This window comes from Microcebus murinus, chromosome 1 (assembly GCF_040939455.1).
Source record: "Microcebus murinus isolate Inina chromosome 1, M.murinus_Inina_mat1.0, whole genome shotgun sequence".
Lineage (NCBI taxonomy): Eukaryota > Metazoa > Chordata > Mammalia > Primates > Cheirogaleidae > Microcebus > Microcebus murinus.
The window spans coordinates 57,898,865-57,916,747 of record NC_134104.1 but is presented as its reverse complement, the minus strand read 5'-3'; the positions used below and the strand labels follow the sequence as shown (position 1 = coordinate 57,916,747).

The 17,883-nt window shown below is 35.0% G+C and overlaps 1 protein-coding gene across 15 annotated transcripts in view; it reads left to right on the top strand.

The window, feature by feature from the left end:
- Window positions 1-17,883, top strand: part of ZBTB20 (zinc finger and BTB domain containing 20) — a 760,184-nt gene that overhangs the window by 325,909 nt on the left and 416,392 nt on the right. For 3 of the 15 annotated variants that reach the window (XM_012787582.3, XM_076001643.1, XM_012787578.3), the window contains exon 1: window positions 7,076-16,814. The exons of the other annotated variants lie outside the window; for them this stretch is intronic. The gene's annotated coding sequence lies outside the window, so the exon portion shown is untranslated. Of the gene's footprint in view, window positions 1-7,075; window positions 16,815-17,883 lie in introns of those variants that run through there. 15 annotated transcript variants of the gene reach the window in all.

Sequence of the window (17,883 nt, the reverse complement as noted above, 5' to 3'; positions counted from 1 at the left end):
TGAAATCTCCTCCTTATAAGGCTATATGGAACTGTATTTAAGGGTCATTTAGATAATCCAGGATAATCTCTCCATGTCAAAATCCTTAATTTAATTACATCTTCAAAGTCTTTTTTTTTCCCCCATGTAAAATAACATTCACAGATTTTAGGAATTAGGATGTAGATATCTTTTGGGAGGATATTATTCAGTTCACAGCCCTGTCTTTACCTGTGCATCTACTCTCCATCTCCTGCCTTGTCCTCCCTTCTCATTCCCACTAGTACTGTCAGCCAGACCAAGAAAAAACAAGAGCTCCCAAAGGCTTCACTTTGCTGACCATACTTTGTACTTTAGCTACAACAAGTAGGCAAATATCATGACAGATCCAGGCACTAAGACTTTACAGGGTTGGATAAAAATAGGTCCATGCTCAGTGGTCTCCAGATTTGTAGATTTTTTGGTATCTTTTTTGGCCTGATACACATAATTTCCATCTTAGTCTTAAAAACTCTTACTTAAAGAGACCCAATTCTGTCTACCTCAGTGTTAACCTTCCTCTATCGTTATACCTAAGGCAAGAAGAACCCAACAACCACTCAATCCGATGTCAACTCACTGTCTTATTCCATTCAGGAAAACTGTATGCCTTAGCACTGGGTCTTGAGTATTTATTCTTATGCTACATAATGAAGAGGGACATTGCAGAAAGGTGGCTGTGGGGAAAACATCTGGAAGAAATAAATTTCCTAGGATCAAAGGGCTCCGTGTGCAGCCCAGAGGGTCCTCAGGGTGCTCCTCAGAGCAAACAAACAATTCTCTTGATGAGTCACTGAATTTTTTTCTGCCAAAAGCCCACATGTGTTGCAAGATCTCAAGGAAAAGGGGTGGAGAAAGAAGAGAGACAAAAATTAAAGAGGGCAACAAAAATGATTTTAAAAAATTTTAACCATATGAATAAAAGAAATCTCACCACGATTACAATCTTTTAATATACCCACCATCCTCAACATTCTATCACTTGTATTGCCCCAGAGTGAAATTAAGTATAACACAAAATATCTTTAAAAACACATACAAAACAAAACAAATGGAGCAAAGCAAAGATGTTAGCGAAGAATATCACACTCTGACACAATGTATTTTTTGCTCTATCCCATGAAAATTGGCAGAGGAGGAAAAAGCCCAGGACTGTGTCCTGAACCCTAGCCAGTGGCATTTTACGGAGGAAAAATGCTCAAAAAGTTACTTATGAATCAGTACAGCCATGCTTTGTTCTGCATGAGTGTTTTAATAGAGTGAGTGTAATATAAGGATCAGGTGGGCTCGTGGGAATGGAACAAAAGATTTTGTAAAATTAAAGCAAAATAATTATAGCTCTAGGTGCAAAGCAAGCATACTCCAGCAGTTGATAGCAAGGACCTGCTCAGAATGGAGAAGGGAGGGAGCATGCTGGAAGTTTTTTTTTTTTTTTATTCACTAACAAAGGCTTTTAATAGGTAACAGTTGTAAAGCATCTTTGAAAGTAATTAATGCACCCACACAAAAATTTATTAAAATGAAAATTTAAGGAATTGTCTAAAATGAATTAATTAACAAAAAAAGAACATCATGCCTTTCTTATATTTTAAAGAAGGAGATAAGGTTAAGCAAAGCAGATTTTTTGTGAGATTGCATTTTAAAATGTTCCTGGTTTATTTAGTATCTGAATAGCCCTTAAAAAGAGAGTTGGCGGGATTTATTATCCACCCCCTTGAAATACTAAATGGGGACAGACTTAAAATGGGGATTAATTTGCTATGTATGAGCCTCAAAGCCCCTCAAAATTATGATATCTCCTTACAAAATGGCCAAAGTTTTTAATAAGTTTACAGAGGCTTGTAGGAAGCAGAATGTGATAATCAAAAGAAAGGAAGGTGAGTGTTTTTTCTCACATGGCACTTTCCGTCCTGCAGTGCCCTTAACTGGGCCATTAGAGCTGTCCTTATTTGCCAGTGGCCTCCTGGAAGACAAAAGGAAAGCTGCAAAATGTGATGTTGGTAATTTTTACCTGGGTGTATTTTCTATCTCTACAGAAAAAAAAAAAAAAAAAGAATTAACTGCATTTATCCTATTTCTATAAGAATTTTTAATCACTCTATTTGTTTTTACCTTATTTTCTTTTTTATTATTTCATACTGTGTTATAATTATAAAGTAGAATATGTACAACCTGCTGAGAATATATCCTTTACTGTGAAAATCATTTCTAGTTGATTACAAAAGTATCCGCTTTCAGCATGTTGTTAGTTATTCCTCAAGAAGTTTTAGGTTGTGAACCTGAGTAAATCTTCAAAGGTCAAATTATATAAACCTTCCAGGCCAAAAATCTTTGGAAAATACTGCCTTCCTTTCAATATTCTTTTGTTCTGTTAAGGCCAGAATATGGCCGTGTAAAAAATGTGAATGAGAAGAAAATTCATTTTGGAAGGTATATTTGGAAAATAATTCTGGTGATGCCATATAAAAATAAATAATTATGGTTTTGAAGATAATTTCCTTTAACTTTGTAAGACAACTTGTGTAATAGGAAAAGCATACCCTAGTAGACATATGATCTGTGGATTTTGGATATGTTTATTTGGATTTTCTTTGTCTTTTCATTGTTTCTTTAAGTGTCCATTGTCATCATGCCTTTATAATACTGCGAGCTATTTTCAGATTTTTCTTTTCCTTTTTGCAGATAGTGGATTCTGTTGGTGTAAGTAATGTAGCACTATTTTTTAGTTTAGTATTCTTGCCTGTAAGGAAAGGCACACTTGGGAAGTTCCTTGGTGAGGACATTCTGCACATAAGTAGATAAATACTCCTTATGCTCTTTGTCCTTCAGTCCAAGGGTATGACTATAAAAAAGGAAAGTCAGAAAAAAAAGTATTTATACTTTTATAGTATTAAGAACGTTCTGTTTTCATAATAGTGGTTCCTTTTTGCTACATGATTTTAAACTAGCATATCTATTGGAGTCTGAACTGGTATTGTATATTGGATAATATATTAGTTTTCTATTGCTGTTGTAACAAATTACCGCAAACTTAGCAGCTTATGGCAACTCAGATTTATTATTTCACAGTGCTACATATCAGAAGTTTGGGTTGGCTCTGCCGATTTCTCTGTTTCAGGCTTCACAATATGAAAATCAAGGTGCCAAATGGCTGGACTCTTAACTGAAAGCTATGAGAAGAATTTACCTCCAAGCTCATCCAGTACCCTGTGGCTGTGAGGCTAAGATCTCCACTTCCTTGCTGTCAGCTGGGGGCCATCCTTATTTAGCTCCTTGCATGGGTTCCCCTCCATCTCAGAGGCAGCAACAGTACCTTGAATCATTGTCACACTTGGTCTCTCTCTGACTTCTCCTTCTACCATATCTCTTGTCCAAATTCCAGCAAAACAAACAAACAAACAAAAAAAAAAAAACACCTTTGCTTTTAAGATGACTAGCTAGATCGGGCCCACCTACTCTATTTATTTTAATATCCATAACCTTAATTACATCTGTATAGTCTCTTTTCCATGTAATGTAACATTTCACCATGTAACAGAGGTTCTAGATATTGGGGAGTGCACATTTTTGGGGTGCAATTGTTTTGCCTACCTCAGGTAAATTCTAGAAGAATGAATCACCTCCATTATACATTTCTAGGATACTCTATTCTTTTTTTAAAAAAAATTTTTTTAGTCTAGAAGTAGAAAAGAAGACTCAGTATGAATATTCATACAAATATTAGTAGGTTTACTCCTAAACACTATTAGTAGATTTACATGTATATATATATAGGAAATACATATATACAAATAGGAAATATCTATACAAATAGGAAATAAATACTCTTCACCAAATACCATGATATCATGATATCAAAGAGTATTTATTTCCTATTTGTATAGATATTTCCTATTTGTATATATGTATTTCATATATATATATATATATATATATATATATTATGGTACTTGGTGAAGAGTATTTATTTCCTATTTGATAAATAAAGCAACTAGAGTACAAGAAAAACCAAGTTGACCATTAGGGCCTGAGCTAGACTAGAGGTTTTCTGGCCATAGAGATTTTATTTATCAATACCATTTTATTCTTTACAAAGCTTGTTAGAACCATAGAGGCAGCCCAGCTGGAAAAGGGAAGTAAGTCAAGATCAAGTGAACCAGAAATGGGATTATTAAAATATTAGTGGAAGTGATTCACATGGAGGGCTGAGATAAATGCAGTCATAACTCTCCAGGAAACAGAACAATCTCAGATAGTTCACTGGCGTCTAAGAGAGTATGATCTGGTAAGTGAGGGCATGATACAAGGCATTGCCAAATTGGTCATATAGATGGCAACGTTTCAATTCAAGAATTGACAGAATGGGCTAGGGATGCGGTAGTTAGAAATCCAAGTTGAATAAGGACCTCAGTTTATAGCTGAAATTGGAGAGGGAAGTTCTAACACCCCAGGGAAAAGAGATCAGAAATAAATCTGTTGGTAAGGGCGAAGGAAGAGCCAAGAAGGTAAAAAGGAAACAGGGATAAAAGGGAAAAAACTGAGGAAAAAGTCATCTACAGTTCACAATTTTGCTCAAGGTTCGTTCTGATGTTTGAGATAGAAGGGTTGCTTTGGATATTAAGAGAGAAATACAACACAAGCAAACCCACTAGATTTTAATTTCTATTGTACCCTTTTTTTTTCTTTGCTTTTTCATATTATCTTTTATTTTGTTTTGTTTTTTTATTTCAGTATATTATGGGGATACAAATTTTAAGTTACATATGTTGCCTTGCCCCAGCCCCCCAGTCAGCGCTTCAAGCATGTCCATCCCCCAGATGGTGCGCACCGCACTCATTATGTATGTATATATCCATCCCCTCTCCCCCCTCTCACCTGCCCAACACCCGATAAATGCTATTCCTATATGTGCACTTAGGTGTTGATCAGTGAAACCAATTTGCTGGTGAGTACATGTGTATACCCTTTACTCAAAGGAAGAAATGAGCTCATCCCAGCAATCTACCATCTTATATATTTTAAAATAAGTCTCCATATCTCAGAGATAAATATTGGAAGGAATATTTCCAGTAAAAAGATCAATTTCCCAAGTGAAAACAAGAAATATAAGGACAATAAGATTATGAAACTTTAACACTAACTACATGTTTTTACTCTAATTACAACAAAAACCTGAAAATATACTCATATATGTTTTAAAAGTTAGTGTCTGTTTCTATAATAATTTAATACTTATAATTTTATTATAGTAATCATTTATCAACCAACAGAAAGGTAGATATGTGTGTTTATATTTTTTCTCAAAATATGTTCTACTGTGCTTTTCATGTATTTATGTTGATTTGATTTATAAATGATTTGTCAACATATGCTACTACTAAATGCAAGATTAATAATAAAGTATAAGCTTAACTCAACAGTATGGGTTTTTCTAACAGGATGAGTAAACACACACTAGTCCCCACACATGGAAACATACAAATACATGCACCCATATAGAGAGAGTATCTGTAACATATTCAGTATACAGTAAATATATCTATTTGCACCTCTTAAATAGCTAATAAACTTTGATACACTATTCACCATGCATGAAATCTTACTGTGGAAGAACAAATGTTATGGGTATAAACTCATTTGAGAGTATATAGCATTGTCCTCATTTCCAAAGTAATACAACATAGGTGCCTAAACTACTTATGTGTAATGAACATTTTTTGAGTGCAGTATAGGATAGCAGAAAAATTACTGATTATTAGAATTCATGAGTTCTAGTCTTTGCTGTGTCACATGTTATATGTGTAATATTAAGAATGTCACTTAATCACTTGTAGCCTCTTTTTCCTCATTATAAAAAAAGGATAATGATATTGCTCCTATTTACTTTCCAGAGTTGATGTCCAAATCAGATGAGCTAAAGATATTTTAAGGCATTTAAAGATTATGAAATACTAGAAAAACATTATTTTGTTTTAAACAAATATAAATAATTTCCATTATTACAGTAAAGGTATACTCTGTACCCTCACATATATATAGTCTACTTAAAAAGTTTAACTTATAAGTTTATTATTGTTTATTTGCTTTTTTGTGTCTATTTCAGTCTACCTGTCATTTTTTATATGTTTTATGAGTTGCTATTCACAATATTAAGTAGTGTTGGTTTTCAATGTTATTGTATACAGAGAACTAATGTTCAAAATCAGGTCAGTATTAGATATCAGCATACTATCAAAGGCAATTAACAGGGAGGAATGTAGAACTAATGATTAAAAATAAGCAGAATAACTATAATATTGCAAATCTTGCTGTATAATTTTCTCTATTTTTGTTAATTAAGTAGTTCATTAGTTAAGTCATAGTTTTCCTTGTTCTAAATTCCAGAAACAATGAAAAGAATCAGAAGCTTAAGGGCTGAATTGGAGAAAGGAAACACCTTTTTTTATGTTTGTATGTTGGTTGGTTTGTTTTACATCTCATTTCCATTTCTCCAAATCCCTGTCCCTACCCATTTATTATGTCTTGTTCCAGATTCTAGAGCCAATGGTATTTTTTTTCTAAAGCAATTCTTGGGGATTTATTGATTTATTTTTTATTTTAGCATATTATGAGGGTACAAGTGTTAAGGTTACATATATTGCCCATGTCCCCCTCCCCCATCGAGTCAGAACTTCAAGCATGACCATCCCCAAAATGTTGCACATCTCACTATTGTGTTTGTATATACCCATTTCCTCCTCCCCCCTCCCACCTGCCCAACACCTAATAAATGTTATTCCTATATGTCCACTAAGGTGTTGATCTGTTAATACCAATTTGCTGGTGAGTACGTGTGGTGCTTGTTTTTCTGTTCTTGAGATACATCACTTAGTAGAATGGGTTCCAGCTCTATCCAGGAACATATAAGAGGTGCTATATCACCATTGTTTCTTAAAGCTGAATAGTACTCCATGGTATACATATACCACATTTTATTAATCCACTCATGTATTGATGGGCACCTGGATTGTTTCCACACCTTTGTGATTGTGAACTGTGCTGCTATACACATTCGAGTGCAGGTGTCCCATTTGTAGAGTGTCATTTGATCTTTTGGGTAGATGCCCAGTAGTGGAATTGCTGGATCAAATGGTAGATCTACTTGTATCACTTTAAGATACCACCATATTGCTTTCCACAAAGGTTGAGAGCCAATGGTATTTTACATTAAGCTAATGATGATTGGAGGGTGCAGTATTGAGTTTTAGACTTTATATGAGCTCTTTGAAAATATATCAAATATACTTTATGTATATGTATACTTTATCTGTATTTACAAATAATACTCTTTCTTTCTTTCTATCTATCGTTGGAGAGGAGGTTTGTAACATTTGTTTATTCTCAAAGGGGAATGTGAAATTAAAAACACTTGGACCTGCAGAGTTAGAGATACTGGTACTGTAGTGACCATCTGTTGAAGGGAGAAATTTTTCTTTCCTCCCCCTTTTCCAGCTACCCAATTTGTGTCCCAAACATTTGGGCCGGGATAGGCAGCAGGAAAATTAGAGGGCCAGCAGTGGGAAAGTAGAGAATATACCTCTACAATGGCTTTCTTTCCCTGGATTTTCTTCTTTCCTGCTTTCTTGCTTTTTTGCTCCTTTTTTCTCCTTTTTCCTTCCTTCTGTCCCTTCCTTTCCCTTCCTTCTTTCCTTCCCTCCCCCTGTCCTTCCTCCCCTCATCTTTCCTTCTTTTCATTTTCTATTTCATTCAATATATCTCTTCAGAAGAGAAAATTTAAGCAAGGATTCTTTTATGTAAGGGCAAATTTCTTTAGTGCTGTGTCATATTCCTTTCCTCATCTGCTTCTCATTATGCTTCCCATTGATGCTAGCCTTATTCATTTTACCACCAACTCAGTTTTGAGGATATCCTACTCTGTTCTCCAGAAGCACTAGTGCTTTGCAAAAGTCATTTCTGTGGCAGACATCGCATAGAAATCAGTGGAAAGAAAAAGTAATATCCACATAAAAAGCATTCCTTACCTTTCTTTTCAGCAATTTGGGGCTCCCTACTTGAGCATCATCATTTAAACCAGAAATTTTTCAACTAATAAAATAAAACAAATAATTAAACAACAAATTATTTCATGTAGAAAATAGGTGAAATTAAGCTGTAATTCTTCTATTTAGTGATATAATTTGGTTATTTTAGATACATAAACAAGGCCATCTCCAACTTCTAGGAAGAAAAGAAAAATAACTCAGATCATAGCTTTGACCATCTTGAGCAGGAACATTCTATTACCATAAAAAGAGAATAGTTCTTTTCATTTTTTCATTTCTCTCAGGAGTATCTTTGTACCATTGTTAATTTTCTTTAGAGAGAATAAGTTTGGGAAAGGAATAAAAGGTGACTCTGTTATTGTAGATCTCTCTATTGGCAGCTGAAAATGTTGCTAAGCAGAATTTTCTTGTAGTATTTGAATTTTCCAGTTGGACTGACTTGGCCATCAAAAAGTCAAGTTGATTTTTTTCCCCAGATTAAGTTGATAACTGCCTGAATAAAATGTTAAGAACAATTAGCAGGGGTAGAGTTGTAAAGCTATTTAACACAACAAACTTTATAGAGCTATTTTGCCTTTTTTTTTTAACTTCTCCAGGGAACATATTGTATAAAGTTATGACTTCCTGTTCCATGAAGTATTTCTTCCTTGACCTACCTGCCATAACTGCTTAGCTTATACACACACACAAAAGTTTCCATTCTACTATTGAATCCTTTTAAAGAAATATCAAGGTACAGTCTTTCTTTTTCACACAAAAGCATTAAGAGCACCAATTCTAAAGAGAGCTTAATTCTTGCACTAGACATTTTTAACTTTCTTCTTGCTCAGATATAGGAATGCTACTGTGTCTTGTCTTTCTTATGTGTCTGCAGGACTTTTTGTCATTTTTGTACCCATGTCAGATTGATCTCACTCTCAATACCAGCTAGCCTTCTCATATTCCCTCTCTTGTTGTTTCCACCCCACCTTCTCTTACTCTGGCTATGCCTTAGTCCTCTTCCTTTTCCCCACTATTCCTCATACTTAGAATTGTCTTTAACTTCTCATCTGGAGAAATGCCTTTTAATTTTGATCTAGATTCAAATCCCATTTCTTAGTAGTTCTCTTCTAAGTAGGCAACCTCTTCTCTACCGATAACTTCTCTTGATAATCATTCCACGCATATTAGCTTATGTATTTTGAACAAACAAATAAAAATAAGTTCATCTTTATCTTCCTTTATAGTCAGAATGCTTCTTGGGTATGCCTTTGATGTGGTCTGTAGAATGTATTTCGCTTTGTTTTTTTTAGGAAATGTGGCAACATCTCATTGAATTAGCAAAAATTGAAAACTATATGTTCCACATAAATGAGTCATCTGGATGCCACCCAAACATTGTTTTATTTATATTAAAACATATTGATTACACCTTTTCTAAAACAAATCTTATATTTTTCAACCTTCTGAAAGTTCTCCAAACTTGATTTAGTCTTTATGTCAAAATGCCCTGATGATCATTATTGTATGAGTTTCCAGGGCTGCCATAACAAAGTACCACAAACTGCATACTTTCAACAACAGAAATGTATTTTCTCACTGTTCTGGAGGCTAGATGTGTGAGATCAAGGTGTTAGAAGAGTTGGATCCTGCTGCAGGCTGTGAGAGATAATCTGTTCTGTGCCTTTCATTTAGCTTCTGGGGGTTTGCTGGCAATCTTTGGAGTTCCTTGGCTTATGGAAGCCTCTCCCCAATTTCTGCCTTTGTCCTTAGGTGGGGTTCTCTCTGTGTGTGTGTGTGTGTGTGTGTGTGTGTGTGTGTGTCTTTGCAAATCTCCCCTCCTTATAAGGACACGTGTCGTATTGGATTGGGAGCCCACCCTACCCTCATCTTAACTAATTAGATCTGTAAGGACCATCTTTCCAAATAAGGCCATATTTTTAGGTACTGGGGGGTAGGGCTTCAACAAATGTATTCAATGGGGGACACATTCAACCCATAACAATTCTGAACACTGTCTTTTGTGCAGAGCTCTACCACATTGCTTTCTGCAGGATTCAGACATGTTTGCAGGCTGTGCATAGTTCTCAGCCTTGGATGCTATATTGTTCTCTTACCTCCTTCATCTCCTCTTCATTCTGAGATTCAGAGTGGCCATTTCTTACAGATATATTGTGCTTTCTTCTCAAACTGTTCTGCCTTCCCATCTAATATGAATGGAGGGTACAAATTACTTATGTTAATGGTAATTAAGGGAGAATAAATTGATTTCAAGTTCAAGTCCCCCTAATAAATAAAGATGCATTTGAGTAATAATGTGTACTTCATGAAATTTCTGATTGTTTCCCAAGGCCTCTATTTTCTCTCTTCTGTGTTCTTGACCATGTTAAATTGAGATAAGGTTATAAGAGAATATTAGAGTACTGGATATTTGAGGTGTTAATGTATTATTTTCTCATGACAGAAAACTAAAGAAATATATCTGATAAAAATATTAGAAATTAAATCTTGTCTACTAGTGGCCCAAGATTTTACTCATTAATGTTGGAAAATCAGTGTTTTCCTTAGGATACTGTAAAGTGTAAAGTTGGAGTAAATAGTAATTGAGCTTTTGTGTGATTTGTACAGTTTCTATCAGACTTACATCATCCAATAAACATAATACTAGAGCAGAATTGAGTTGAAATCAAATGCTATGAGTGGATAAGCAACTGTGGACAGTCAGTTCTGAGCAGGTAGTCCTCCTGAGCAGGATGAGGAGTCTGCCCCCCAGGTACTGACCTACCAGGGAGCTAGCCCATGTGGTTCTCAGGGCACCATGCTGATGAGCCACCCACCATGGTTCTGATTTTGGCAGCCATAGCCTAATCGGCTCTTTGATCCTTGAAGTGAATCCTGCCACGGTGGGTGGGTGAGTGCCTCTGTTTGTTTTGTCCCTCCCTTTGGTTATTATTCTCACCTGGCAGTATAAAACAAAAAATGAGAGGTGGGAGGGGGCTGTGAGGGGACACTTCAGGAACATGGCTATGCCAAATATGAAAAGCTGCTTAAACTGCTCTGGTTCTAAGAGCACATGTGTAACATTTCTGCCAACTCATTAATGAATACATTTTATTTTGTATATCATTCAACAGTCTGCTAAAAATCACTTCTCCTGATTCTATTTTCTCATTACTAGGGTCTTGGATCTATTATAAAATGCAGCCAGGCACACAAGTAAAAGGCAGTACTACTCCCTGTCTTCTAATAGTCTTCCTTCATAAGTATCTGAATGTACTTAAAAACACTTACTTCATCTTATGCTTTGATATTTTAAAATAAATTCCTCTACTATAGTTGAAAATCAACTTCAGTGGCTTGATTATATTGTAAAATCTTTTATTTGTTTTTAATTGACAATAATTGTATATATTAATGGGTTACGGTATGATGTTTTGATCTGTGTACACACTGTAGAAAAAGATTCAGTCAGACTAATATTAATCATTCATGAAATTTTGTTGAAATTTTTCAGTAGATTTTCCAATATTCTCTGTTCATTCCAATAAATTAAGTGTAAAGATGACCATACCCATTTTGTAGCTCAAGAAATAGAGATATTGAGGTGTTAAATATGTTATTTAAGGTTGTACAGAGTGTTAGTGTCATTCTGACAACTTAAATTTTCATTTTGATACTCTGGGATTTAGAGCTTTAGCGTATGTTCTATGAGATGATCAAAATACTTGATCCGCATTATCTTAATTATATCATTTAGGTATCATAGATAAAAAGACAGAAAACTGAGACGTAGAAAGATATTAAATGACTTTTAGTAAATCACATATCAAGGTCACAGGGCAGCTGATATAAGCTTGGATTTCTTCACTCTGTGAACTAGCCATGACTAGTTTTCTGACAAGGAACATTTTTCTCCTTTAGAAAATGTGAAGGTTGAAGATTTTCACTGAGAAAGTAATGCCCCAAGCAACAGAGAACTCTGAGAAACAATTTTAGGTTTTTAGTGCTTAACCAAATATATTGATCACAACTTAACAATTTTAGAATATTTGATTTCTAAAATTCTTGTTTAGACAGAAATCTAAATTTGAAACTGGGATTAAATCACCTTTTTCTTCTTTCATTATCTAGGTATCACTTAGTAAAACATTTTTAGGTGTTAGGTATTTATGCATGCATGTGAAAATACATAAGTTTAGAAATTATAAGGTATATGAAATTTATTTTGGAAAGGGTTATAAAAATAGCATCTACTTTGAAACGTCTCTGTGATAACTTCTGCTTCTCATCATTTTCCACCAGAAGACAAGTTTTCTCTATATAAAGGTAGAGGCTTAGACAGTTAGTTGGTAAGGAACGGCAGACCCAACCAGGCCAGAATTTTACTATTTTGTTGTAATCAATCCAGGTATCCTGGAGAAAGAGTATGCGAAGTAGTCTTTATACTTTTAATTTCTACCAGTTAGAATTTCCAATTGAAAAACAAGCAAATTCTAGAAAACTCTGGCTGCTCAGGGGATTCTGCTAAGGTTTGTGTGGCTCAGACAATCCATAAGGTCATTAATTCATCTGCTGGGTTTCCCACACAAACCAGATCTCAGCCAGGGGCCACAGAGTAAGGATCAATAATAGAGGGTCCAGGAAACCTCTTATCCTAAAAGAAATCCCAAAGGGAAAAGCTTTACTTACATATGCAAGCAAATGAAAAGAGCCTTCTTGAAGCCCTTCTACCCCTCCAGGAAGAAATATCCCCATGTCATCTGGAACCAGCTTTGTCACCATAAATGTTGTGTTCCATGAATATTTGCTTCATAGTTTAGAACAAGAACTGGAAATGGCTGGATGCAGTCAATATCACGAAAGAAGAAACAATGTGGAGAGGGCATCAGAATGCCTGGAATGGGAAAAACACTGGTAGTTAGCAGTGAAGTTAGCAGCATGGGGTTATCTGAGGAGAGCAAATTATTGTACTGAGTAGTGGCTTCCCCAGTTGAGGCCCAAATAAGCTTTTCTATCTCCATTAAATAAAATGCAATATTATATTAATCACTTGGGAAAATAAGAATTTGTCCTATTACTAACTGGTAAATTCCTGTGTCATCTATCTCTATTTTGTCTTGTCAGCTCTGTTTTCTTAAACACAATCATTTCAGCTGTATGATTAACACCCTCAAAGGAAAACCTACCAGGTCACTAAGTCTAATTTGCTTTAGCTTAGACTTATTTACATTTATTTCCTAAGAGGGGCTTAGATAATATATGTGTCATTGGTTCCAGAAATAGTAAATCTTAGGTGTATATGATAAGCTTTAATTTTGAATATTTCAAGTACCATATATTATATATCTATTCTGGCCTAGTTTCTAAGCTGTACACCTTAAGTATATTATCTTATTTAATTTTCACAGCAAACCATTCTAAAAATAAGAAAATTCAACCTCAGAGAAGCTAATTATTAATAATTTGACCCATAGCATACAGCTAGTAAGTGACCAAGCTAAGATTTCAGACCTAAGGCTTCTGATACAAAGTCCTCCTGCCATTTTTTTTAAAATCACTATCTCATTCTACTTCTAAAGATGTAGAAGATTCTAAACTACCTTATAAGAGTCTATGTAGGTTTAATAAGGGGGAAGAGGGTTGGTATGGTATGTGGTTTTATAGTGCCAGTTTTTATCACCTAAAAACATGCCCAGCTCAAGCTAGTTTCAGTTTGTCTCTCAGTGCAGCCGACTAGCTTGTTGACACCACACAACTCTACTTAGTAGTCTTATTTTGTGAGACATACTTGTCATTAGATATAGTAATTTAGCTTAATTCTCAAATTAATCTCAAAATCACCTGAATTTTCCTAGATTAAAAATAATAACATAAACATTATTTGTGGCTGTATAACTATAAAATAATGAATCTGATTTTTGGTGGGTATTGGTTGCACTGGTATCATTATTTAGAATGCATCCACTTAGTATATATCTAGCTTCTCTGCTTATAAGTTTCATAATCTATTAAATGGAGATGGTAATAGTATCTACCTCATAATGTCATTGTGAGAATTAAATGACTTAATATGTGTCAAGTCCTTAGATCAGCCCCTAGCGTATATTATAGTAAGCACTCAAAAACTGTTAACTATTATTTTATATGAGTGTTACAAATAGATTAATAAACCATATACATTCTTCAGATACCTAGGTATTACTGATCTATGATAAATGGAGTATTCTGCCTACTGACTCACACTGTTGAATATAAAATAAAGCAAAATGTTCAATATCACTAAGAACTCTGTGTAGTTTCCAGGAACATATGCTGGTTCTGAAAGAACTTTTTGGGGTGTTTAGGAGTATCATTTCATTTCTTTTCTTTTCTTTTTTCCTTAGAGACAGTTTCATTCTGTTGTCTGTTGCCCAAGCTGGAGTGCTGTGGCATGAACATAGCTCCCTATAACCTCAAACTTCTGGGCTCAAGCAATCCTCCTGCCTCAGCCTCCCGAGTAGCTGGGGTTATAGGAGCATACCATCACACCTGGCTAATTATTTTTTTGTAGCGATGAGATCTCACTATGTTGCCCAGGCTGGTTTCGAACTACTGACCTCAACTAGTCCTCCTGCCTAAGCCTCTCTAAATGGTAGGATTACAGGCATGTGAGCCATGGTGCCTGACCAGGAGTATCATTTCTTTTCCTCGTTTAGTACTTGCACCTTTAGTAGCGTATAGCGTGTGTTCTCTGGCTAGACGTATATGTGTGACCACTAAATGGATATAGATTTTTCCCTCTCTTTAATAGTCTGGCAGATATGATTTATCTTAAAGTACAGTGAAAACAGAAGCTATAGAAGTATGCACATAGTAAAAGAAGATGAATGGGCTAGACAACACAAAAAGGCATCTGGTGTCATGCATGCTTCCTATTTGCCTGTGATATCTGAAACACACTGAAAGTGAGAAAGATAATATATGTCACTATTTGTGCCAGTGCTGAAGATGCTGCATACTTTTCTGATGATGTCAAGACATTATAACTTTAGGGGGCATTTTTTTCTTAATAAATTTATTTTTAAATTATGTAATATTTACTATCTGAAGTTATCATCCATTAAATCCAATAATTCCTAGAATCAGTGATCTGATTCTAGGTTTAGAAAGGGTTCAAAGGTTTGCCTCTCCCTAGGATGTTCTTCCTACCGCTGGTACTATTTAATACTACTTTATCTTTAGAAACAGTTCACACAGCACTTCTAGGAGCCCCATGGCGTACTTTTGTGCTTATTTGTGTTATGGTTCTTGCTATGTTGTATTATAGTTTTCTGTTTAAATATGTGTTTTCTCTTTTAGAGTCTGGTGACTAAATTGTGAGCTTCTTAAAGACAGAGGTTGTACTTTATTTACCCCCAATATTATTCAGTTCCTGAGATACAGTCGATGCTAAATAAATACGTATCTAATAAATTAATAAGCTTCCAGTCACATACACACAAACATATATATTAGATGAGGGCCATGAATAAATTTTTATGTCTTTACATGTTTCTCAAGTGCTTGTGAACCTTTTAAAATTGCTTATGCACATATTATTGTGTTTCTGAGTGCTTTAATCACTTTGAGAGAAATTTTCTAATGTTAAAAAAAATTATGTTTTGTTTGTGTTCTTTGTTCTGAGCATCACGTTTGCACAGTGAACTCAAGTGTGCTGTCAATTACTAATTATTTGGTTAAACCACATACAAAGTACTATGAATCCTTACTTTTGTTTGTACACTACCTGCATGGTGGCTTTGTTCAAGCATATTATGTGTATGTTTAAAAAATACATAGATTGTGTTGGTTAAATGGAAAATTCTTACTTTCAAAGAGATTCTCAGCATTAATACAGTGTGTGGCATATAGTTGGGAGTCAATAAATGTTTGTGGAATGCATGAACAAATCAGCCATTGTTGCAGACTGTTTTGAGGATGAGGTATGATTTTTTTTAAAAAAGGCTAAATGAAATGCTCAGTATTACACAGGAGGATAAGAGAAAACCTGACACTTATAACTCAAACTTCTGTGTTTCCAGACTGTTACACAAGCTCACTAGAAGTGCTGTATATGTCTGATTTCTTAACTTCACCCTGCAGTAAACTTTTGCAATCCAGAGGCTAGAGACCTCTTTTGTAAATGTTGTTTGCCCAATAACTGCGTTGGCACCAGGGAGGCCCGAGCAGATAAAGTGGAGGAGCATATGGCTTCCATCTGAATACAAATTGGTGGACATAACGTGGTAATTCAGCTGAGATGTCCTCTATATTGTAAACTGAAAGAGTATGATTAGAGGTGTTTATAAACGGCGTCTGAATCCCCCCACACCCCTCCCCACCCCCTTTCCACTGTAGTTTTATCGGCCTGAATCATAGCCATCTAGCGTCCCAGTCTCACTGCGTTATTTGTGAAAATGGCCAGCGTGAGGAATTATTAATTAAAGCTAACAAATCACCCTGACGAGCTGTGCCCTGGCATGGCTGAAGGTTGATTGGCGAAAGTGTTCTCCTTTGGAGAAAAGACTTTTTGTGCTCGTGACGCAGTCAGGGACGGATTATTGAATATGCAAGTTAGAAGAAAAATCACAGGACAAGCAAATTGAGTATTTACTGGCAAATAATTGCTCTCTTAAGCTGTGGCTCTCTTCCTAAATTCTTAACATTCCCGAGGGTTAGAAAGAAACACAGAAAAATGCATCGGTACAGAGTACATTTGAAAAAAATTACATAGACTGATGTTTCAGACTTGTGCAGGTAAGTGTGATTGTGTGTGCATGGAAAGTGAAAGAACAAGGGAAAGCAAGAGAAAGATAGTAAAAAGCATACTGTTAGTCTGGTGAGTTTTTAAAAATCAACTTGTTTATTGGAATACTGCTCAGCATATTTCTAAGTTGCGAATTCAGTTTCAATGCTGCATTTATTGTGAAAGTTAGAGACGTGAGAACGAGAGAGGGTTTTCTCAAAGTTGTTTGTCTTTATCAGCAAAAGAATATGTTGATGGTTTGTCCCAAGAATAATTATAAATTGTGCTCAGATATTTGTGGATGTATGTATAAAATTATCACTTGATTTAAAGATCTTTAGGTTTTTTTTCAACATTGTTTATTATGACGCGTCTTAACTGTGCCCCAGATACATTTGGGTACAACTGTTGCATTTATTTTCAAAAGTAAAACCTGTTTTACATTAGAACCAAGCTAGTTCTTGTTGAGAATTCCTAAACGGTCATTATCGTTGTGGAATACTTAAACTTCAGACTTCTATAATAACCAAAGTGTCCTTATTGTCAGTTGTGTGGTCTTTTTATCTGTATATTGATCAGAGTACTGAGTTTTGTGGACAGTGTAGATAGGAGAGACTAACTTAGAGGCTTTTTCAGAACTAACTGTAAATACATAGAAATATGGTAAGTGTGAAAATGAAGGCAGATTCTATGTATAAAATATAGACATTAAGAAACAGAGATACTTTTATATGTACAGCTAGGTTATGTGAACAGCATTATCAAAATACATATATCTACCGAGGATAAATTGCATATTATGTGAAAACCAGAGAAATGTGCTTTCATCAACAGCAAACTGTTTTTGAAATAACAAGTGGCTGGTGCAATAGCATTTTAGTGTTGTAGTAACTGTGAAAAACATGGATTTAAAACAAAGGCATAATCATAATTTAGACTAAATTAACTAATTAATAAATGCAGAATGCTTTAGCAATAAAACATCTATATGATAGTAATAATAGGAATAATAATAAAAATGGAAAATCTGGTAATCACACAGAAATTAAATCGGATGGCTCATAGGCTTTAGAGAATAAG